This window comes from Amblyraja radiata, chromosome 30 (assembly GCF_010909765.2).
Source record: "Amblyraja radiata isolate CabotCenter1 chromosome 30, sAmbRad1.1.pri, whole genome shotgun sequence".
Classification (NCBI taxonomy): Eukaryota; Metazoa; Chordata; class Chondrichthyes; order Rajiformes; family Rajidae; genus Amblyraja; species Amblyraja radiata.
In genome coordinates, this window is record NC_045985.1 from 17,828,086 (window position 1) to 17,853,659 (window position 25,574).

Genomic DNA, 25,574 nt, shown 5'->3' on the forward strand with positions numbered 1-25,574 from the left:
CCGCAGGGCCGTGGACTTACCACTGGAGCCTGCGATCCCTTGCCTGGGATCGACGCTCCAACTGCGGATTTCACCATCGAGGAGCTCGCAGTCTCGGGAAGAGACCGATGTCGGGAAGCTCCAAACGTCAAATGAAGTTCCTCGTATGTTGCAAAACATACTTGGCTAATAAATTGTGATTATGAATATGAGGTTATGCGATCTTTCAGTAGTACTTCTTCATTAGTGCTCAGAGAGCAGTTGTGAATGGTTAGTTAAAAATGAAATGAAAAATGAAATTAATCTGCTTACCTTTCCACTGTGCTCTCCGCTTCGATCTCGAGCAGCATTTTGCTTTTCTCTCTGCGCTTGAGTTCGCTTACAACCTGAAGAGGTAAATGCTTGTAAATATTCCTCGGGGTAAGGATTACTTGTACCATCTCAAGTCTCCACACATTGACAGCCCGCTGGTCACCATTCACAAGGAGCATGGGTGAAAGAGGAGACTGCAGGCTGGGTATCTTCTGACATCCCACAGTCTTTCCATGATCTACGATTTCATCACATCTTGTCAGCATCCACAAAGACTCCTCACACCCTTGTAATAGTCTGTTCGAACTCCGACCTTCTGGCAGACGTTACAAGGACCTCTACGCCCGCACCTCCAGACTCAGGAACAGCTTCATCCCCAGAGCTCTAGCTGCTCTGAACCCGCCCTGCTGAGTGCCCCCCACCCCCATGCACTGTCTCCCTTGGATGGTCACGTCGCACATCGACCCGGCACTGACACATTTGCACTTTAGACTGTTTTACTGTTCTTTTTTATAAATCATGTTTCTCGGGGTATCTACATCTAAATGTTATTAGCTGTTTAAGTTATGACATCGGATGGAAGCTGCATACCAAATCTCGTTGCACCTATGTGCAATGACAATAAAAGATTATTATTAAAGCACAGCTAGACCATGGTGAAGATAGACACAAAATGCTGGTGTTACTCAGTGGGACAGGCAGCATCTCTGGAGAGAAGGAATGGGTGACGTTTCGAGTCGAGACCCTTCATCAGACATTTGTGTCCAGAGTTGTTCGGCACGGACTTGTAGGGCCGAGATGGCCTGTTTCCGTGCTGTAATTGTTATATGGTTATATGGTTAAATGCTGCTCGTCCCGCTGAGTTACTCCAGCATTTTGTGTCTATGTTCGATTTAAACTATCATCTGCAGTTCCTTCCTGGTCCGTAGTGGAGTACAGACACAAGGAACTGCAGATAGACACAAAAAGCTGGAGTAACTCAGCGGGACAGGCAGCATCTCTGGAAAGAAGGAATTGGTGACGTTTCGGGTCGAGACCCTTCTTCCGACTGGTCAGGGATAAGGGAAACGAGAGATATAGACGGTGATGTAGAGAGATAAAGAACAATGAATGAAAGATAAGCAAAAAAGTTACGATGACAAAGGAAACAGGCCGTTAGCTGTTTGTTGGGTGAGAACAAGAAGCTGGTGCAACTTGGGTGGGGGAGGGATGGAGAGAGAGGGAATGCCGGGGCTACCTGAAGTGAGAGAACTCAATAATCATACCACTACAGATGCTGGTTAACAAAAAAAAGACACAACATTTTGGAGTAACTCAGCATCTCTGGAGAATATGGAGAGGTGACGTTTTTCAGACTCTCCAGGATCCCGATCTGATACGTTGCCTATCCATATAGAAACATAGAAACATAGAAAATAGGTGCAGGAGTAGGGCATTCGGCCCTTCGAGCCTGCACCGCCATTCAATATGTTCATGGCTGATCATCCAACTCAGTATCCTGTACCTGCCTTCTCTCCATACCCCCTGATCCCTTTAGCCACAAGGGCCACATCTAACTCCAGAGATGCTGCCTGAGTCGCTGAGTTACTCCAGCACTTTGTATCTTTTTTTTCTCCATGGTAGAATACGCTGCACTTGCATGGATCAGTGTTCTCCAACCACCCTCTGCTGTCCCCAGGCCATTGTGGAAAAAGCATACGTTCATATGTTATAGGAGTAGAATGAGGCCATTCAGCCCATCAAGTCTGTGTGGCGGCAAAGCGATAGGGTTGCTGCCTTTCAGAGCTTTGAGACCCGGGTTCAATCCTGACTACGGTTGCTGTCTTTACGGAGTTAGTACGTTCTACCCGTGACCTGCGTGGGTTTTCTACGAGATCTTCGGTTTCCTCACAGAGTTTAAAGATCTTGTAGAAACTTATAAAATTCTTAAAGGGTTGGACAGGCTAGATTGTTCCCGATGCTGAGGAAGTCCAGAACAAGGGGTCACAGTTTAAGGATAAAGGGGAAATCTTTTAGGACTGAGATGAGAAAAACATTTTTCACACAGAGAGTGGTGAATCTGTGGAATTCTCTGCCACAGAAGGTAGTTGAGGCCACAGTTCATTGGCTATATTTAAGAGGGAGTTAGATGTGGCCCTTGTGGCGAAAGGGATCAGGGGGTATGGAGAGAAAGCAGGTACGGGATACTGAGTTGGATGATCAGCCATGATCATATTGAATGGCGGTGCAGGCTCGAAGGGCCGAATGGCCTACTCCTGCACCTATTTTCTATGTTTCTATAAAAAATTGTAGGTTAATTGGCTGGTATAAGTGTAAATTGTCCCCAGTGTGTGTAGGGTAGTGTTAATGCGTGGGGGTTGTAGGTCGGAGCGGTAGTAGTGGCCTGTTTCCACACTGTATCTCTAAACTAAATTAAGGGGATAGACACAAGATACTGGAGTAACTCTGCGGGACAGGCAGCATCTCTGGAGAGAAGGAATGGGTGACGTTTCTGATTGAGACCCTTCTTCAGACTGATGTCAGGGGAGTGGGAGGGACATAGATAAGGAAGTGTAAGGTGTGAAAGCAGGACAAAGGGAATGGAGATCAAGGAACATGTAGAATAGATCATTGTTAGTTGGGAGAAGGTAACAACAAAGCAGACAGGGGTAAAATGTAGTCGGTGACAGTAAGACTGGACGGATAACTGTGAAGGGGGAGGTGATGGAGAGGGAAAGCAAGGGTTACTTGAAGTAAATAAACTAAAGGGATGTTGGCCAAATGCAGGCAGGTGGGCCTAGTATAAATGGAGCATCTTGATCAGCATGGGCTGAAGGGCCTGTTTCTGTGCTGCATGACTCTACGACCTATACAGAAGGTACCTGAGGCGATATTGTACCACCATTGCTTACCTCCATGGGCTTTCACGATCGAACAGAAGAAGATCAATAAAATAACAACACCAATGTATCGGACTTTCGTTCCAACTCCGGCCCCTCGCTCTTTATCTGCATTTGTTCACATAAATCAAAGAGAAATGCACTGCTATTAATTGTTATTTCAGAACATCCATTTTGGGATCTTTAATGTGAAAACTAGGTTCATAATTTATTGGTTAGTGCGGGTGTCAGAGGTTATGGGGAGAAGGCGGGGAGAATGGGGTTAGGAGGGAGAGATAGATCAGCCATGATTGAATGGCGGAGTAGACTTGATGGGCCGAATGGCCTAATTCTACTTCTATCGCTTCTATGGCCTTCAAAAGTCTGTTTAGTGTCACGTGTACCAATTAAGGTACAGTGAAACTCGATTACCATGCAGTCATCCGATCCCTTATGATCTTAATAAGTGATAGGAGTAGAATTAGGCCATTTGGCCCATCAAGTCTACCCCGCCATTCAATATGATCATGGAGAGGTCTGGGATAGGAGACTTGCAAAGAGCATAATTTTAGATTGAATTTAGATATTTTACAGCATTTGTAATTCTTCCCATAGGGTGTGAATCTCTGGAATTCTCTACCCCTGAGAGTTGTGGAGGCCGGATTAAAGTGGAGAAAGGTACATTTTTGAAAGGTGAGACAATGGCGAACAGGCATGGAGAAGAGGTCTGGGCAGGTCTGGGCTGGGCAGCACAGTGGTAGAGGTGCTGCTTTACAGCGCCAGAGATGAAGTTCGATCCTGACTACGGGTGCTGTCTATACGTGTTTGTACATTCTCCCTATGGCCGCACAAATTTTCTCCGGGTGATCCAGTTTCCTCCCACACTCCAAAGACGTACAGCTTTGTTGGTTAATTGGCTTGGTAAAATTGTAAATCATCCCAAGTGTGTAGGATGCGGGGATCGCTGGTCGGGGCGGTCCAAATTTGAGGAAGGACATTCTTGCTGTTCAGGAAGTGCAGCGTAGGTTCACGAGGTTAATTCCCGGCATGGCAAGACTGTCATATGTTGATAGAATGGAATGGCTGGACTTGTATACGCTGGAATTTAGAAAGATGAGAGGGGATCTTATTGAAACATATAAGATTATTAAGAGATTGTACTCGCTGGAGGCAGGAAACATGTTCCCGATGTTGGGGGAGTCCAGAACCAGGAGCCACAGTTTAAGAATTAGGTACACATTTAGAACGGAGATGAGGAAAAACGTTTTCACCCAGAGAGTTGTGATTCTGTGGAATTCTCTGCAGTGGAGGCCAATTCTCTGGATGCTTTCAAGAGAGTTAGAGAGCTCTTAAAGATAATGGAGTCAGGGGATATGGGGAGAAGGCAGGAACGGGGTACTGATTGGGGATGGTCAGCCATGATCATATTGAATGGCGGTGCTGGCTCGAAGGGCCGAATGGCCTACTCCTGCACCTAATTTCTATGTTTCTATGTTTCAATGATCACATTGAATGGTGGTGCTGGCTCGAGGGGCCGAGGAGATGGTTTTAACTTAGCAACATGTTTGGTACAAATACACCAGATACACTAAGAGGAATTTACACAGATACATGGATAGGATAGCTTTAGGGGGACTAGTGTAGACAGGGCATGGTGGTCAGTGTGGGCAGGTTGGGCCAAAGGGCCTGGTTCCATGCTGTATGACTCTCTGACAATGAGATATAGTGATATTTTCTACGATAACATCTACTATTAGTATCAATATATTCTGAGCGAAAACGTTGTCAATAATTGAACGAAACATTCCCATACTCCGGGAAGGGACCCACTTGTTCCATCGGACTGAACTGTCAAGTTGAAACTGCCCCCTTCCGTTCCAGTTGAGTGCCTGATGATTAATTCATAAATCCCGCTGTCGGTGATCTGCAAATCTCTGAGCAGTAAGGATGCATTCCCCGGATAAAGCACAGCCCGATGTTTATAAGGACCGAGAGAAGCCGTGAGATGTTCACAATTGGCGAGACTGCCGTTTCTCTCCGCCGGGCACCGATAATCCGCAACTCTAGTCCCGGCTCTGATCCATGTGATCCGCAGATACCCCCGTGAGTGCGAGTCTGTGTAAGAGGCGGGCAGGAGCACAGACTGACCGGCGGTCCCAATCACATGGTCCTGGTGCATTCTCAGCGTTACAGCGGCTAAAGAACAAGATAGTAAATGTCTCAATACAAAGTAACAGTAAAGATAGACATAAAATGCTGGAGTAACAGCGGGTCAGGCAGCATCTCTGGAGGGTAGGAATGGGTGACGTTTAAACCCGCCCCCTCTCAAAGGCGCCAGTCGCACACATGGCCAGTGACAGAACTGCAGCGCCACTGAAGGTAACTTTTGTAACATACCATATAACCATATAACAATTACAGCACGGAAACAGGCCATCTCGACCCTTCTAGTCCGTGCCGAACACATAATCTCCCCTAGTCCCATATACCTGCGCTCAGACCATAACCCTCCATTCCTTTCCCATCCATATAACTATCCAATTTATTTTTAAATGATAAAAACGAACCTGCCTCCACCACCTTCACTGGAAGCTCATTCCACACAGCTACCACTCTCTGAGTAAAGAAGTTCCCCCTCATGTTACCCCTAAACTTCAGTCCCTTAATTCTCAAGTCATGTCCCCTTGTTTGAATCTTCCCTACTCTCAGTGGGAAAAGCTTTTCCACGTCAACTCTGTCTATCCCTCTCATCATTTTAAAAACCTCTATCAAGTCCCCCCTTAACCTTCTGCGCTCCAAAGAATAAAGCCCTAACTTGTTCAACCTTTCTCTGTAACTTAGTTGCTGAAACCCAGGCAACATTCTAGTAAATCTCCTCTGTACTCTCTCTATTTTGTTGACATCCTTCCTATAATTAGGCGACCAAAATTGTACACCATACTCCAGAATTGGCCTCACCAATGCCTTGTACAATTTTAACATTACATCCCAACTTCTATACTCAATGCTCTGATTTATAAAGGCCAGCACACCAAAAGCTTTCTTTACCACCCTATCTACATGAGATTCCACTTTCAGGGAACTGTGCACAGTTATTCCCAGATCCCTCTGTTCACCTACATTCTTCAATTCCCTACCATTTACCATGTACCTATACCTATACTATCTACCTTACTGTGACCCTCAGACTATCGTAATCGGACTTCATCTGGCACTAAATAGACAATAGGTGCAGGAGTAGGCCATTCGGCCCTTCGAGCCATTATCCACATTCAACACCCTGTTCCTGCCTTCTCTCCATATCCCCTGACTCTGGTATCTTTAAGAGCTCTATCTATCTCTCTCTTGAAAGTATCCAGAGAACCGGCTTCCACCGCCCTCTGAGGCAGAGAATTCCACAGACTCACCACTCTGGGTGAAAAGGTGTTTCCTCATCTCTGTTCTAAATAGCTTACCCCTTATTCTTAAACTGTGGCCCCTGGTTCTGGACTCTCCCAACATCGAGATCATGTTTCCTGCCTCTCGCGTGTCCAAGCCCTTAATCTATATAACTAAAAGTATCATCTTGACCACTTCCTCTCTGCGCTGTATATTGATTTTAGAAAAAACGCTACCATATGCCATTATGATTTTTTGACTCATAGTCCTCCGCTTAGGCAGCCCAGAGGATTTTTCCAATCAATGAAAAATAAAAAAGTTATGAGTGTTTAAAAAATCTTGAGATCAGCTGATTGGTCCTCTCACCTGTCAATAACCACGATGAAGGTAACGCCCCTTCCGGGGAGGGGAGGGGGGCGGGAATCCAAAACCCCAGATGCCTGGACGTGAGTCAGTCACTCTGGAAGACCGCGAGGGAGAGTCCACAACTGTGATTCTAAGCTGTGAATCAACTGAACTGTGAGTCTGCAATGTACTTGCGATAAATGATTTGTTAGCCCTTAATGACAATTCAATTAGTTGTTTGGCAATTTGGTGGCCTGCACTCTACTTGAAATGCTATGAAATTGAATTTGATGGCCTGCACTCTGCTTGAAATGCTATGAAATTGAATTCAGTGGCCTGCACTCATGCTTGATATGCTATGAAATTTAATTTGGTGGCCTGCACTCTGCTAGTAATGCTATGAAATTGAATTTGGTGGCCTGCACTCTGCTTGAAATGCTATGAAATTGAATTTGGTGGCCTGCACTCATGCTTGATATGCTATGAAATTGAATTTGGTTGCCTGCACTCTGCTTGTAATGCTATGAAATTGAATTTGGTGGCCTGCACTCTGCTTGAAATGCTATGAAATTGAATTTGGAGGCCAGCACTTTGCTTGAAATGGAATCTCAAGGAATAGGCGTGAGTGAACTGCCAGCCCACCAGCCCCGAGTGACTGATTTGCCAGCCCACCAGCCCTGAGTAACTGAGCTGCCAGCCAACCAGCCCTGAGTGACTGAGCTGCCAGCCCACCAGGCCTGAGCGACTGAGCTGCCAGGAATTGGTGGAGAGGTGATATATTGCGTTGGGGGATCAGCCCTCCCATGTGAACAAGGGACCCAACGGGTCCTACAGTCTAGTAATCTTATATGTTTCAATAAGATCCCCTCTCATCCTTCTAAATTCCAGAATATACAAGACCAGCCGCTCCATTCTCTCAGCATATGACAGTCCCGCCATCCCGGGAATTAACCTTGAGAACCTACACTGCACTCCCTCAATAGCAAGAATGTCCTTCCTCAAATTCGGTGACCAAAACTGCACAAAAATGTTGTGTGTGCACTATGGGAAGACGAGTTAAAGTGGTTCTCCCTTAAATCCTGTAGCTGTACACTGTGGACGGCTCAATGGTAATCATGCATAGTCTTTCTACTGACTGGTTAACGTGCAACAAAAGCTTTTCACTGTACCTCTGTACATGTGACAATAAACTAAACTAAACAAATGTACAATTTAATTTAATGTAAACTTACAAACCTGCACATTAATGGGAGTACAAGTTCCTGTCTGTTCGAGTTCCCCTTAATGTGTTTGCCACTTTTGTCACACAGTCTACATTGAGAGATGGACAGGAAATTCTGTGAAATGGACAGGAAATTTGCTTGTGGTTAATACCACCTAAAGCTGCTGCCTTCATTGTTTTAGAAAGCTTCCTCATAGTCTATCAGACTCAGAAATATCTGTTAATGTTTGATACGAATCAAAAAGAGTATTAGTAAAAACTGCTGTGAGTTTTTAAACTACAGATGAACAATCTGTGATAGAACACTTAGGCCAAATGAATGGAAGATATGCAGAAAGCAATGATAAAGAGATATGGAGCCCACAATAGTCCTTCGTTGGCTGTAGGTTAGGTGATAACGAGTTAACACCTTTGCATAGTCCACCTCGGCCTATGTGACCTCCCAGTAGCCAAGCACTTTAACCCCTTCCCATTCCCATACTTATCTTTCTGTCCACCATTGGCAGAGTGAGGCCAAATGTAAATTAGAGGAACAGCACTCCATATTTCACTTGGGCACCTTACAACCCAGCGGTATCAATATTAATTTCTCTAGCTTCAAGTAACCCAAGCATCCCCTCCCTCTCCGTCCCTCCCCCACCCTAGTCTTCATACTAGTTTTACCGTCATCCTGTTGAGTTTCAATGCCTGTATTAATTCGTTACCACCTCTTCCACAGCCAACAGTGAACCATTGTGAGATCCACATTGCGATGATTATCGTTGCTTTCTGCATATCTTCCATTCATTTGTGCAGTCACGGTGGTGCAGCGGTAGAGTTGTTGCGTTACTGCGAATGCAGCGCCGGAGACCCGGGTTCGATCCTGACAACGGGTGCTGTCTGTACGGAGTTTGTACGTTCTCCCCGTGATCTGCGCGGGTTTTCTCCGAGATCTTTGGTTTCCTCTCACACTCCAAAGACGTGCAGGTTTGTAGGTTAATTGACTTGGTAAATGTAAAAATTGTCCCTAGTGGTTGTAGGATAGTGTTAATGCTTGCGGGGATCGCTGGTCGGTACGGACCCGGTGGGCCGAAGGGCCTGTTTCCGCGCCGTATCACTAAACTAAAGTACTGTCTATACCTCTTGTTCCCCTGACTCTCAGCCTGAAGAAGGGTCTCAACCCGAAACGTCACCTATTCCTTTTCTCCAGAGATGCTGCCTGACCCGCTGAGTTACTTCAGCTTTTAGCGTCTGTCTTTGATTTAAACCAGCATCTGCAGATCCTCCCTACACAACGTGTAATGGAACTTTGTCTTGAATTATGATGGAGAGTGAGCACTATCATTTGCTTGCAGGTTATTTGCAGAGCATATTTAAATCCACTGCCAACATTCTTTCCAGAAATGGACGAAACACTCAGTCACTTTGTAAAAATGCTCAAGTATATTGAACACGGTAACTTTCTAAATATATATTAGGTAACAAGTTAAGGAGGATATTGCTTTGCACCAGTAGGTGGTTACATCCTTTGAATAGGATTCCTGCTTTGGTAAAAGGCCAGAGACAGGACTGTGGCTACTTAGAGGCCAAGAGTGCAGAACCTCCAGCCTTAAGAGTGCAGGCTGCAGAGTCAATATTACCTTAGCATTACACCAAGGTACAGGAAAACGTCCATGGAGAGGGAGGAGGGATGGAAAGGAAGAGTATAGCAGTAACAGGGAACCGTTCAGTGAGGATATTGACATTAATCTGTAGCAAAAACCAAAAGCAAAGTCTGTTTTGCCTATTTCATTTTGGAACAAGGCATCTACTTAGAGCGGGAGAGCAGTTTGCAATGGGAGGGTGTGATGCAAGTACCAGCAACATTTGGAGAACGAAGAAAGAGGTTCTGAGGTAACCAAAATAAGAAACAGAACCTCAAAAGGTAATTACCTCGAGAAGTTTAGTTTAGTTTAGTGGAGTGGACGATTGCAACCTTCACGTGGTCCGCCCTGTTTCGACGAATGCAATCAATCCAGCGTGCACAATCAAATAAGATCAAATAGTATTCAAGAAGGAACTGCAGATGCTGGAAAATCGAAGGTACACAAATATGCTGGAGAAACTAAGCGGGTGCAGCAGCATCTATGGAGCGAAGGAAATAGGCAACGTTTCGGTCTGAAGAAGGGTTTCGGCCCGAAACGTTGCCTATTTCCTTCGCTCCATAGATGCTGCTGCACCCGCTGAGTTTCTCCAGCATTTTTGTGTACCTAAGATCAAATAGTAGGTATGTTGCAAAACCTACCTTCAGCGGGGCTGCAGATCTGTCGCTGCCCGTGTGCGCGATTTTGGCGCCTTTGAGAGGGGGGCGAGTTTAAAACGCGATTTTCTCTAGGCTATTCAAATCGAGGTTGTTCAGCCGACTTAGTTGCTGACGTAAAATCGCTGCGACATTAGTTCGCTATTCGTTAGTTCGCAGCTATTTTTAAACTGAATTGGTTAATTTAATTGTTATAGTAGGTTAAAAATCATCCTCTAAACCTGCGACCGCCGCCACGGGACGGATCTCATGTAGGGGACAACGCAAGGTAGGCTGTTTATTTTTACATTAAAAAGCGCTTCTTAAGATCCCTTCATACAAAGTTTTATGTTGCGAGTAGCTAATTTGGGGGCCCCATTAAATCCCGCAGTATTTTTCTGGGCATATGGGGTACAAATTCACCGCAATGGGAACGTTCCAAACCAGCGCGTTCCACAGAGTTCCACAGGATCCCACTCGAAAGCTGATTTAAATGGCCATTAATTTACAGCAATTAAACACTAAATTCCTTCCATTTGACCTATAAATTAATGTCAATGAGATTTAAAAATCGTTTTATTGTGAATTCTTGTCTGAATGTTCTTTGGACACTTAGGCTATTTAAAAATGTTAATCTTTCCTTAAGAAATGGATAGATGTTTAGATCTAGTAATTGAATTTTGGAATTAGCTACAATTGGGTAACTAACTAATTATATGCTTTAATTTCAGGTCATCCAAGTAAGATTGTTTTATATTAGTTTCAGAATGCTTCAATCTATAACAACTGAAAATTTCTTTCAGTTCTCTTAATTTTTAATAAAGTTATGGGCTTTTGACTGTCCTCGATCACAGCTTTTGTGTTAAGTCAATGGAAAATCAATAGGGAACAAGATGCTAATTTCCGAGAATGAAAATGGCCATAACATTTTTAATACTGAAGATATGAAAGTGAATTAGGTGTCAAATTAAACTTCTTTTTATGCTTTATCTGATGGGATAAACTGCAGACTTGATTTTTAAATCTCAAGATTTTGTAACATTGCTACATATAGATCAAGTGGTCCTCCAACTTTAGGCTGTGCACGCCGTAGGCAAGAACAAGTTTAGTTTAGTGATACAGAGAGGAAACTGGCCCACCGAGTCTGCACCGACCAGCGATCCCCGCATATTAACGCCAGTTACACACACCATGGACAATTTATAATTTTACCAAGCCAATTAATCTACGAACCTCTACGTCTTTGGAGTGTGGGAGGAAACCGGAGACCCTGGAGAAAACCCACGCACTCACAGGGAGAAGGTAAAAGCTCTGTACGCACAGCACCCGTGGTCAGGATTGAACCCGGGTATCTGGCGATGTCATGCATTTCTGTGCGCCTCTGTGACATTAGCTATAACGGTAATCCCATGACAGTCGGATTAAGTTGATATCACAGTGCCTGCTGCAAGAACATCGAGGCAAATTGCCTGCTCGTGGTATTAAAATGCTAATATTAATACCATAATAATATAGCATTTAAATCGTGATTTCACTTCAGCGATTTGACCTTATGCAGAGATTAATATTGGATTCTTTCAGTCTCTCCGCACACACAAATTTGGCGGGTATGTGAAATGCATCACTGTTAAAATATTTCTGCCTTATGTTTGAAAAACTCATACCAACACAGGTATAAAATATAAATATTAATTAATGACTTCTGCGATCAATTTGTCCACTCACTGCAGTCAGAGTTATGGACGACAGATGGCACAATGGGCTAAGTGTTCGGCTGGCAACCGGAAGGTAGCCGGTTCGAATCCCGCTTGGGGTGCATACTGTCGTTGTGTCCTTGGGCAAGACACTTCACCCACCTTTGCCTGTGTGTGAATGTGTGTGAGTGATTGGTGGTGGTCGGAGGGGCCGTAGGCGCAGATTGGCAGCCACGCTTCCGTCAGTCTGCCCCAGGGCAGCTGTGGCTACAGAAGTAGCTTACCACCACCGAGTGTGACTGAGGAGTGAATGAATAATGCGATGTAAAGCGCCTTGAGTATTAGAAAGGCGCTATATAAATCCCATCCATTATTATTATAGAGTTAAAGCATCCCAAATAACTGAACACAATCACTTCACATCTTGAAAATGTACCCACTCGTTTTACCCTCAGTGCGGGCGCGGACGATCAACGAGTAACTGCCCTCTGTCATAAATCCCGCTGTCGGTGATCTGCAAATCTCTGAGCAGTAAGGATGCATTCCCCGGAAAAAGCACAGCCCGATGTTTAAAGGACCGGGAGAAGCCGTGAGATGTTCACAATTGGCGAGAGTTCGGGTTGTTGCTTTTTTAATGAATCTGTGAATGAGGTGCCCAGATGTGTTATTGTATGGTTTGTAAGTTACATTTTGTCAATTATGCTTTGCCACATATTCTCTTTTACGCTCTCCGAGCTAGTTGAGTACCATCTATTGATACCGACGATACACAAGTCATCATATAGGCATGGAGGGCTGGTCTCCTGCGGGAAAGGGTTATTATTCTGGGGCGGGTGAATTGATTCAGCCCGAGGGAAGTTTGTGTAGAGTTATTTGGAGTCAAATAGAACAATAAGACAGTCGGCCCATCCTGTCGATGACGGCTCTGGAAGATCGGATAGAATAAACACCATGGCGGGGACCTCATTAAAACTTATCGAATAGTGAAAGGCCTGGAAAGAGTGGATGTGGAGAGGATGTTTCCACTGGCGGGAGAATCTAGGACCAGAGGTAATAGGCTCAGAATAAAAGGACGTTCCTTTAGGAAGGAGATGAGGAGGAATTTCATTAGTGAGAGGGTGGTGAATCTGTGGAATTCATTGCCACAGAAGTCCGTGGAGGCCAAGTCAGTGGGTATTTTTAAGACAGAGATAGATAAATTCTTGATCAGTACAGGGTTATGGGGAGAAGGCAGGAGAATGGGATCAAGAGGGAACGATAGATCAGCCATGTTTAAATGGCGGAGTAGACTTAATGGGCCGAATGGCCAGATTCTGCTCCTATCACTTATGTACTTTTTCCACAGCCCTATAATTACGTAACTTTCTAAAATCCACTGCCCAAACAAAATAAAATTATTCAATCTGCAAATGTAGTTTTGTTTTATTAAACAATAGTTCCACTCAACGTGATACGGACATTCGTATTATATCCCCTAAACCATCTACATTCTGAATAAACGTTCAAGTACTAATTTAAGGTAGACACAAAATGCTGGAGTGACTCAGCAGGTCAGGCAGCATCTCTGGAGAGATGGAATGGGTATAGAAGTTGGGATGTAATGTTAAAATTGTACAAGGCATTGGTGAGGCCAATTCTGGAGTATGGGGTACAATTTTGGTCGCCTAATTATAGGAAGGATGTCAACAAAATAGAGAGAGTACAGAGGAGATTTACTAGAATGTTGCCTGGGTTTCAGCAACTAAGTTACAGAGAAAGGTTGAACAAGTTAGGGCTTTATTCTTTGGAGCGTAGAAGGTTAAGGGGGGACTTGATAGAGGTTTTTAAAATGATGAGAGGGATAGACAGAGTTGATGTGGAAAAGCTTTTCCCACTGAGAGTAGGGAAGATTCAAACAAGGGGACATAACTTGAGAATTAAGGGATTGAAGTTTAGGGGTAACATGAGGGGGAACTTCTTTACTCAGAGAGTGGTAGCTGTGTGGAATGAGCTTCCAGTGAAGGTGGTGGAGGCAGGTTCGTTTTTATCATTTAAAAATAAATTGGATAGTTATATGGATGGGAAAGGAATGGAGGGTTATGGTCTGAGCGCAGGTATATGGGACTAGGGGAGATTATGTGTTCGGCACGGACTAGAAGGGTCGAGATGGCCTGTTTCCGTGCTGTAATTGTTATATGGTTATATGGTTATATGGGTGACGTCTTGGGTCAAGACCCTTCTTCATACCGAAACGTCAGCCATTCCTTCTCTCCAGAGATGCTGCCTGACCCGCTGAGTTACTCCAGCATTTTGTGTCTACCTTTGATTTAAACCAGCATCTTCAGTTCTTTCTTACACAAAGTACTAATTTACATTTGTTAATTATGGAAACTCTTACCTTTAACAACGAAGAGATAGGTGAAAAGATAGAAGCTGCACATCTCAGACACTTTTCCAAATGGCATGTTGCTTTTGGCTGCCTTTAACCACATACAATATATTGAGATTGTAGAATGAATTTCCACTGCTGCCAATGATGCTCCTCCGTTCTCAGGGTAAAGGTATCTGACTAGGTCCAACCTTCATAAAGTTGCACTGAATTCAATAATCGGACAGTTTGGTGCATCCATTCTTGGGGAGAGTGAGCATGCCCCCTGATTTGTCATGAAGCTCTCTGCAACAAATAAGCACGACACCACTCACACCATGCAAAATAATAATAACGCTAATTTTAAACAAGTCGCCCTCAACTCTGCCTCCCTCTCAATCAACAAACTAGCAACAACCTTTTCAACACTCCAAGCCAAGGTTTAAGCTGCCACGGTTTGATACGTGCAGCAATCTTTGTTTCGGTTATACTAAGGTCCATTTCCTCAACAATTTTACAGGTTCACTGCTGCTGCTTCCTGTGCTCATGCAGAACTACTAAACAGGATTGATTTTCCTACTAGTTTTCACCCCTGTCCTCACCTTCACATGGTCCATTTTTCACTCTTCCCTTTCTCCATCTCAGAGGATAGGCTAACCACAAATATCCATTACAAGCCCAACACATCCACAGCCTGTCTTGTGGCATTTTCACATGCATCACATCACCTGTTCTTTCACCACTGCTATTCCCACCATCCAGGGACCCAAACCATTTTGATGGATGTTGGATGTTAGGATATTGGATGTTTGGTGGATGTTAATTTGTGTTTACTGTCTGTTCTGTTGTCTATTATTGTATTATTGTATGTATGGCTGCAGGCACGAAATTTCGTTCAGACTGAAAGGTCTGAATGACAATAAAGGAAATTCAATTCAATTCAATTTCCCAGGTGAAAATTATACATGTGCAATTCTTTCAGTCAAAGAATTTGTTTTGAAACATCTGCTTCTTGACATACTGTATGTGCAGATTATGTGACTTTGCAGGGGTTGCCCATATATTATCATCTGTAATAAGTAGAAAAGAACTGCAGATGCTGGTTTAAAATGAAGGTAGACACAAAATGCTGGAGTAACTCAGCAGGACAGGCAGCATCTCTGGAGAGAAGGAATGGGTGACGTTTCGGGTCAAGACTCTTCTTCAGATTTATCGTTAGTAATGCTGTAATAAAAAGGAACTGCAGGCTCATTTATAACAAAGATATGCTCAGGAGTTACTCCAGCTTTTTGTATAATTAGTAATGGTATTGGAATTGAATTGAATACATTTTATTGGCCAAGTATGTATACATACAAGGAATTTGCCTTGGTGCTTTGCTCGCAAGAATAACAACATGATATACAGTAAAAATAAAACATTATAATTTAAACATGTGAAGAATAAAATAAGAAACCAGAGCAAAAGGAGCCGAGAGAATTTTTGCTGTTGAGTAGAGTTACTGCTCATGGAAAAAAGTAGTTTTTATGTCTGGCTGTGGCGGCTTTGACAGTCCAGAGTCGCCTCGCAGAGGGAAGTACTGCAAAGAGTTTGTGGCCAAGATGAGAGGGGTCAGAGATGATCTTACCCGCTCGCTATTGATTTCTCTAACTTGCAGTAACCCTTGCTTTCCCTCTCTGTCTCTCCCCCACCCTAGTTCTCCGACTAGTTTCACTGTTCTTCTTATTAACTTTACTGATTGTATACCTTCATGTCAGTTAACAATTAACCATTCTATATTTTCTTATCATCATCTGCTTTTATCTGTTGTTTTCACAGCTTTCTCTTCCATATTTCTAGACTCCGTCTCCATAGACTTCCATATCTCAGTCTGAAGAAGGGTCTCAACCCAAAACGTCACCCATTCCTACTCTCTTGAGATGCTGCCTGTCCCGCTGAGTTACTCCTGCATTTTGTGTCTATCCTCAGGGAAAATATATTACAAGGAAATAAATGGGGAACGGGACCAATTAAATTACTCTTGTAACTGGCATGCTTCCTACTGCGACATTAATAAACCTGAGAAATAAAGGTATATCCAAAATAAACACTTTTTTATCAGTTACATGAATAGCAGTGAGCAATTAAACACAAAGCATAAGAATATCAAAGGAACAGGATATTGTGTTGCTTCAAAAGGGCCTTGTAAAGCTTAAATCAATTGTCATCAAGGGGAAAGAACGTCAATGACTAGTCAAGGATTGCACAAAGGAAAATAGTTATGCCATCAATCATTGCAAAACTTGTAGACATGGCTTATAAACTGAAAAGGATAATTTCCTCTATGCAAGTGCCAGCATTGACAGTTTCCAGCATTTGGTGAGAGAACCCACCTATACCTTAAAAGAACACGGCATTACTGCCCTCGAATGCCTACCATCCATATTCTGAAGATGACCATATACTAAAATCAACTGGTACAGCTACTAAAAGAACTGTCAGATGCTTATTGAGAGTGCAATGTTACAATACCCATCCATGTCAGGAGTGTAATGAAATATTTATCAAATGCCCAGACCTAAAGGCACTTAGTAGCATTTAGCTCAAAGCAGTCTGTTTAATTTGCACCACATCCACCAATGGAAACTTAAGGGCCTGTCCCACTTGCGCGTCCTTGGCTCGCAAATTACATGACCTTGTGGTCGCTTGAGGCGTACGGGCACCGTATGGCCGGGCGGGGCCGGTCCTACTTAGAAACGCGGAGGGGTATGGAGTTGTGCGGGGCTGGTCCCGACATTGCGCGGGGCTCCGAAATTCCTGCAGTGAAAGTAATCTTTGCGCTCCAACAGCCTGTCGTGCAACTGACGGCCAAAGTGGGACAGGCCCAAGAATCTGGCCCGACGCAACGTCTCACCTTCAACAGCAGCAGAAGCTGGCAAACGATCGCCGAACTCGGCCTGGGGCTCACGGCGGTTGCTATCCGGATCCGCCCCCACTTCTACTCCCAGAGCGGGGCCAAGAAAATTGAAGATGGACACAAAGCTGGAGTAACTCAGCGGGACCGGCAGCATCTCTGGAGAGAAGGAATGGGTGACGTTTCGGGTCGAGACCCTTCTTTTCAGACTGAAGAAGAGTCTTGACCCGAAACGTCACCCATTCCTTCTCTCCAGAGATGCTGCCGGTCCCGCTGAGTTACTCCAGCTTTGTGTCCATCTCCAAATGATGTCACGTGCTCCAGACGGCTGCGCATACGCATGGAATCGCGCCCGATCTTCGCTCGACCGTCTCGGCTCAACACGACCACGAGGTCGCGTAATTTGCGTGCCAAGGACACGTAAGTGGGACAGGCCCTTTACGCTCCATTACCAGGCTACTGATGTTGCAATGTGTGCCATCAACAGCAGGGGCTGAGCGGGGGCGGGGGGAGGGGGGGGTGGCAGCGCGATTCTTTTATTACCCTAGGGGGGAAAAAAGGGGGGTGCGTTCGCACCCTCTGCACCCCCTCTCCGGACGGCCATGAACAGAATACAATCACATTGAGACACCACCCAAATCTGTGATCTTAATCACCAAGAAAGACTAGGCTTTTCTTCTGGCATCCTTTTTATTTAGATTTTTATTTTTTTATTTTGTACATAACAGATATATAAATATAAATGCACGTGTAACTTGCCAGTTTACAGCATCCCTAAACTAATATGTAAACTGTCACAAAGTGCTGGATTAACACAGTGGTTTAGTGGCATCTCTGTAGAATATGGACAGGCAACGTTTCGGGTCAAGTGCTACCCATGCGGTAAACAAGGTGGTGTTTCTCCAGTTTGCCTGTGACTTCACTCACACAACAGGAAGGTCAGTATGGGTATATGCCAACACTTTTGTCTTTATTTTGTAAATCAGTGCAGTTATCTGCAGTGCCTTGTTTTTACATGAGCAAAATGTACTTCAAATTTACATATGGAGGTATACAGTCGATTCCATTTATTTGCATAAATGATTTGCTCAGGAAAAATGTGCAATTGAGGTATGTGGAAAGTGCAATAAAACGAATCACTGAGCTGAAGTGCAAGTGTGGAGAGGATGCATGGGGGGGTGTAGGAGGAGTGATTTGGCATATCAAGAATAGTCAATGTAGCATCACGTACATTTTATTGCCTAAAATACAGCACTAGACTATGTGGGACCAATTGGGGGTGAGAGAGGAAGTGTGTATGTGGACTGGAGGGGTTTGCGAGGGGGGAGGAGGAGGGATGTGGTGAGGGGGGGGAGGTCGTGTGGGCGGGGTGGAGGGGGGGGGGATGATGTAGGAGGGGTTTGTTTGGGGGTGGGTGTGTGTGGGGTGGGGGGGGTGTGGAGGGGATGGGGTGTGTCCGTGGGTGGGGGGGGTGTGGGGGAGGGGTGGTGTGTGGTGTGGGGGGTGTGGAGGGGAGGGGTGTGTGTGGGATGGGGTTCCGGTATGTGTGTAGAGGGGGGGTTGTGGGAAGGCGGGTGTAGGGGAGGAGCGGGTTGAGGGTGGATGAGGGGTTTGTGGTTGGGGTAGGGGGGGAGTGTGGGGGGAGGAGCCGGTTGGTGGGGGTGGGGGGAGAAGGGTGGTGTTGATGTTCAGGGATGGGGGGGGTTGTGGGGGGGGGAGAGGGGGTTTGGGGGGGAGAGGGGTTGTGGGGGGGGGAAGAGGGGGAGGTGGGGGGGGGAGAGGGGGTTGTGGGGGGGGAGAGGGGGAGATGGGGGGGAGAGGGGGTTGTGGGGGGAGAGGGGGTTGTGGGGGGGGGAGAGGGGTTGTGGGGGGGGGAGAGGGGGTTGTGGGGGGAGAGGGGGTTGTGGGGGGGAGAGGGGGGTTGTGGGGGGGGGGAGAGGGGGTTGTGGGGGAGGAAAGACGGGGGTTGTGGGGGGGAGAGGGGGTGTGGGGGGGAAGGGTTGTGGGGGGAGGAAAGACGGGGGTTGTGGGGGGCAGAAAAGACGATGATCATGGGGATTTCACGAGGGAGGGGGACAGGAGCCAGTGAGGGGAACCAGAGGGGACCGCTCCCCCCAACAACCCCTCCCCCCAACATGCCCTCCCTCCCACAACCCCTCCCCCCACAACAACTCCTTCAACCCACCACAACCCCCCCCCCAAACCCCCCACAACCCCTCCTTCCCCCCACAATCCCTCCCTCCCCCCCACAACCCCTCCCACCCCTCCCACCCCCCAACAACCCCTCCCCCCACAACCCCTCCTTCCCCCCCAGAATCCCTCCCTCCCCCACAACCCCTCCTACATTCCCTTGGCCACACACACCCCCCTCTCCCCTCCCACCCCACACCGCCACTGCCACACACCCCACTCCCCTCCCACACATGAAGAGGACGGAGAGGGAGTGCTGGGGGATGAGGGGAAATGCGTCACGCCTGCACGATTAGCAGTTACGGGTGAGTGGTGGAATATTGCGTTGGGGAACGGGTTGCGTTGAGGGAACGGGTGAGTGGTGGAATATTGCGTTGGGAAACGGGTTGCGTTGGGGGAGCAGGTGAGTGGTGGAATATTGCATTGGGGAACGGGTTGCGTTGGGGGAGCGGGTGAGTGGTGGAATATTGCGTTGGGGAACGGGTTGCGTTGAGGGAACGGGTGAGTGGTGGAATATTGCGTTGGGGAACGGGTTGCGTTGGGGGAGCAGGTGAGTGGTGGAATATTGCGTTGGGGAATGGGTTGTGTTGGGGAACCGGGCCTCCCGTGTGACTGGGACCCAACGGGTCCCACTTAGTCTAGTAAATATTTGCGACAAGTAAATCAATCAGAACCAATATTTCAGTTCAAGGAATTGGAAAGGTCATGATGACTTGTTCGAAGCAGCACAATCTCATCTTTGGCAGTGAATATACTGTTTCGCGGTCAACAACATTCAAAAATCGGGCCCATCACATTCATTTAAAAAAGTCTAATGAGGTTAAGGTAGTGCATGATGACGGCTCAGTCCATTCAGTCTTGAATTTCTTGAGGTTCCTAAAATGACAATGTATTCTTGTTGAATGCAGCAATACAACATTTACACACAAATACATTTGCACCAGGAAGGCAGTGAACAGAGAGATATGGCAAAGTTAACAACAATAATCATAACGCATACTCGAGGGGAAATTACATAATTTTGTTAATGCTCATAATTGGTAACGCTGGTGTAATTATAGCATAGTTTTAAAGAGGTGCACATGAACTAAGGAGTCTGAGAGTATATGTACATAAATTCTTCAAACTGGCATGGAATTATTAAGCATTTGGGATCCTGGGATTCACAAAGAGGCAGTGATAATACAGGAATTTGATGATGAACTGGTTGGCACGGTGTTACAGCGGTAGAGTTGCTGCCTTTCAGCACCAGAAACCCGGGTTCAATCCCGACTACAGGCGCTGTCGGACCAGAGTCTGTACGTTCTCCTCGTGACCACGTGGGTTTTGTCCGAGATCTTCGCTTTCCTCCCACACTCCAAAGACGTACAGGTTTGTCGGCTAATTGGCTTGGTGTAAATGTAAATTGTCCCTGGTGTGTGTAGGGTAGCTTTAGTATACGGGGATTGCTGGTCCGGCTGGACTCGGTAGGCCGAAGAGCCTGTTTCCGTGCTGTATCTCTAAACCTATACCTGGTGAAAACATTGGTTGGACCACTGCATGCAATTCTAATCACTTAATGATGGTCCAGGAGAGGGTACAGGAAAGAAGTAGCTAAAGGATTCTCGGGATGAAGGTTAGTCAAGAATTGGGATTGTTGCAGACTAGAGAAAGCCGATGGGATATTTAAGAGAAATGTTCCGGGATCATGACTGGTCGAGATAATGGGGTAACTGGTCCAGTTAGAATGCGGTTGAAGGATCTGCAGATACATGCAAAGTAATGATCATCTGGAACTCATTATCTGCAGAAAAATCAGTGGGAGCGGAATTATTTAGGACATTCAAGAGGGAAGTGGGTAGGTAATTGAGAGAGAATTATTTCTTGGGATAATGCAAAAAAGTAATGGAATGGGACAGATGAAATCTCTCTAATTTGGCAGAGACCCAATGGCCTTAGGTCTCGTAGCCTTAGGACATGCTGGCCAGATGGAATTGACTTGGGCTGGGGTTTCGTACAAGTGTGGGTCTACCTTTCCCTGACAGAGACCTTGATACATACTGCATGCTATCCTTATAAATATTTTTCGATGCAATCTATTCTGAGGAGTTAAAGTGACTGTTATGGTGGCACCTGATGGTGAGCCACGCGTAGTACGAACCCTCGGCTCTGGAGGGAGGAGTCAGGGGTGACGGGAGGATCAGGTCACGGGGCTCCCCGGGCGGGTATATAAGGTCGGGCAATGCGGTGCCCCATGGTAGGAGTCGGAAGCTGTATGGAGGATGAAATAAACAACAATTGATGGCACAAACCATGTGTCCTTGCGTCTTTCCTGGCTGGACATCTACCTATCCCTGCCACACTGTAATGCTAATGATATAAGAAGGGAAATCATGGTAATGTATTTAGTTTAGTGATACAGTACGGAAACAGGCCCTTCAGCCCACTGAGTCCACGCTGACTAGCAATCCCTGTACACTAAAGGGCCTGTCCCATTTGGCCGTCATTTGCGCCTCATTTACGCGTCATGTAAAATAGGCCGACACATCGTGATGCGCGACGTCGCGCGCAAATCACGCGTAATCATGCGTCAGTACATCCGTCTGGTGCGCGTGATGTCATTAGAATACCCTGCTTCCCTATTCTGCATCATGACCATCATGGAAGAACAGATTTTATTGCTACAGCAACAACAGAGACTTCAGTTAGCAGCAGCGCTCATACTTACAGATCAGACAGGCAGGAGTACAACAAGAAACGCTAGCAGGAAACCCAGGAATAGGTCCGTGTGGCTGAAGTTAGAGGTTACAAGACGGGTAAAAAGCGGGCCGACATGCGTCGCACGTTTACGGACCTTCACGCATGGTCACTTAGCCATGCGTCACCACGCGATACAGTGTGCGACGCCAATGCGTCAGCGTACGCACGCAATACGTCACGCAGGTGGCGCGCGAGTATTCCGTTACACTACGAAATCCTGGAGCGCCGCGCGATACCGTGCGCCACCCGCATGCGATTCCACGCCTCACCAAGCGCAATGCGTGCGCCACCCACGCGCACCCCACGCGTCGACCTATTTTACATATGACGCGTGAATGAGGCGCAAATGACGACCAAGTGGGACAGGTCCTTAACACTAGCCTATGTACACTAAGGACAATATACAATTTCACCGAAGCCAATTAACCTACAAACCGGTACATCTTTGGAATACGGGAGGAAACCGGAGCTCCCGGGGAAAACCTACACAGGTCACGGGGAGAACGTACATACTCCTAACAGACAGCTACCCGTAGTCAGGATTGAACCCACGTCCCTGGTGTTGTAAGGCAGCAACTCTACCTCTGTGCCAACGTGCTGCCCTGAAATTTGAGCAATTTCTCCACATCTTTTATTTTAAAAGCTGAGAAGATGGTAAGGTATAAAGTAAGAGTTAATAAAATAACTGCCAAATTCTTTAGAAAGTGGAAATGATCAAAGGATTTGATACATTTACGGAACATAAGAAAGATCATAACAGCGATGATCACAACTGCAAAGGGTATGATCCAGAATAAACTGTGATAACTGTGATCTGAAAATATAAAACAATAAAATCCACAAAATAAATTCACCTTGAATATTTCTCATTGTAAAACAGAAAAAAAAGCCTGTATTTATGTAGCAGCTTTACCCCGCTAAAACATCCCAAGGAGTCATCAAATAAAACTGGACATTGAACCACATGTCACGAGATCTCAGGACACACAAAGGGGAACTAAGCACTGGACAAGTCACATTTGGGATCTTCAGCTAAAGAACTGTTCAAAAGACGTATTGGGAAATATTCCTTGGAAAGAATGTTCCGGAGTCTTTTTACCATCTCTGGGTGCATCTTTGTTAGAACAGACCCACCAAGGAAACAGTACATGTCAACAAGCAGCATGCATGGTCTTATAATTGATTCTGTTATACACATTTTCATTTCTTCACATTGAATACAGACAGAAATACCTCCGGAGGCTGGACGTGAGTCAGTCACCCCGGAAGACCGTGAGTGAGAGCTGAGTGCAGAACTGTGAGTCTACGCTGTGAGTGAACTGAACCGTGAGTCTGCGCTGTGCATGAATTGAAAGGTTCGTCTGCACTGTGCTGCTTGAACTGAATTGAAACATAGAAACATAGAAATTAGGTGCAGGAGTAGGCCATTCGGCCCTTCGAGCCTGCACCACCATTCAATATGATCATGGCTGATCATCCAACTCAGTATCCCGTACCTGCCTTCTCTCCATACCCTCTGATCCCCTTAGCCACAAGGGCCACATCTAACTCCCTCTTAAATATAGCCAATGAACTGGCCTCGACTACCCTCTGTGGCAGGGAGTTCCAGAGATTCACCACTCTCTGTGTGAAAAAAGTTCTTCTCATCTCGGTTTTAAAGGATTTCCCCCTTATCCTTAAGCTGTGACCCCTTGTCCTGGACTTCCCCAACATCGGGAGCAATCTTCCTGCATCTAGCCTGTCCAACCCCTTAAGAATTTTGTAAGTTTCTATAAGATCCCCTCTCAATCTCCTAAATTCTAGAGAGTATAAACCAAGTCTATCCAGTCTTTCTTCATAAGACAGTCCTGACATCCCAGGAATCAGTCTGGTGAACCTTCTCTGCACTCCCTCTATGGCAATAATGTCCTTCCTCAGATTTGGAGACCAAAACTGTACGCAATACTCCAGGTGTGGTCTCACCAAGACCCTGTACAACTGCAGTAGAACCTCCCTGCTCCTATACTCAAATCCTTTTGCTATGAAAGCTAACATACCATTCGCTTTCTTCACTGCCTGCTGCACCTGCATGCCCACTTTCAATGACTGGTGTACCATGACACCCAGGTCTCGCTGCATCTCCCCTTTTCCTAGTCGGCCACCATTTAGATAATAGTCTGCTTTCCTGTTTTTGCCACCAAAATGGATAACCTCACATTTATCCACATTATACTGCATCTGCCAAACATTTGCCCACTCACCCAGCCTATCCAAGTCACCTTGCAGTCTCCTAGCATCCTCCTCACAGCTAACACTGCCCCCCAGCTTAGTGTCATCCGCAAACTTGGAGATATTGCCTTCAATTCCCTCATCCAGATCATTAATATATATTGTAAATAGCTGGGGTCCCAGCACTGAGCCTTGCGGTACCCCACTAGTCACTGCCTGCCATTGTGAAAAGGACCCGTTTACTCCTACTCTTTGCTTCCTGTTTGCCAGCCAGTTCTCTATCCACATCAATACTGAACCCCCAATGCCGTGTGCTTTAAGTTTGTAAACTAATCTCTTATGTGGGACCTTGTCGAAAGCCTTCTGGAAGTCCAGATACACCACATCCACTGGTTCTCCCCTATCCACGCTACTAGTTACATCCTCGAAAAATTCTATAAGATTCGTCAGACATGATTTACCTTTTGTAAATCCATGCTGACTTTGTCCAATGATTTCACCACTTTCCAAATGTGCTGCTATCCCATCTTTAATAACTGACTCTAGCAGTTTCCCCACTACCGATGTTAGACTAACTGGTCTGTAATTCCCCGTTTTCTCTCTCCCTCCCTTCTTAAAAAGTGGGGTTACGTTTGCTACCCGCCAATCCTCAGGAACTACTCCAGAATCTAAAGAGTTTTGAAAGATTATTACTAATGCATCCACTATTTCTGGAGCTACTTCCTTAAGTACTCTGGGATGCAGCCTATCTGGCCCTGGGGATTTATCGGCCTTTAATCCATTTAATTTACCCAACACCACTTCCCGGCTAACCTGGATTTCACTCAATTCCTCCAACTCCTTTGACCCGCGGTCCCCTGCTATTTCCGGCAGATTATTTATGTCTTCCTTAGTGAAGACGGAACCAAAGTAGTTATTCAATTGGTCTGCCATATCCTTGTTCCCCATGATCAACTCACCCGTTTCTGACTGCAAGGGACCTACATTTGTTTTAACTAATCTCTTTCTTTTCACATATCTATAAAAACTTTTGCAGTCAGTTTTTATGTTCCCTGCCAGTTTTCTTTCATAATCTATTTTTCCTTTCCTAATTAAGCCCTTTGTCCTCCTCTGCTGGTCTCTGAATTTCTCCCAGTCCTCCGGTATGCTGCT

The 25,574-nt window shown here is 45.7% G+C and overlaps 1 long non-coding RNA gene across 1 annotated transcript; it reads left to right on the plus strand.

Moving 5' to 3' along the window:
• Nucleotides 1-2,834: 2,834 nt before the first annotated feature.
• Nucleotides 2,835-18,504, plus strand: LOC116989992. Its single transcript, XR_004416376.1, has 3 exons — nt 2,835-3,023; nt 8,481-8,485; nt 18,493-18,504. It is a non-coding gene; the product is annotated as an uncharacterized LOC116989992 (long non-coding RNA).
• Nucleotides 18,505-25,574: the final 7,070 nt, after the last annotated feature.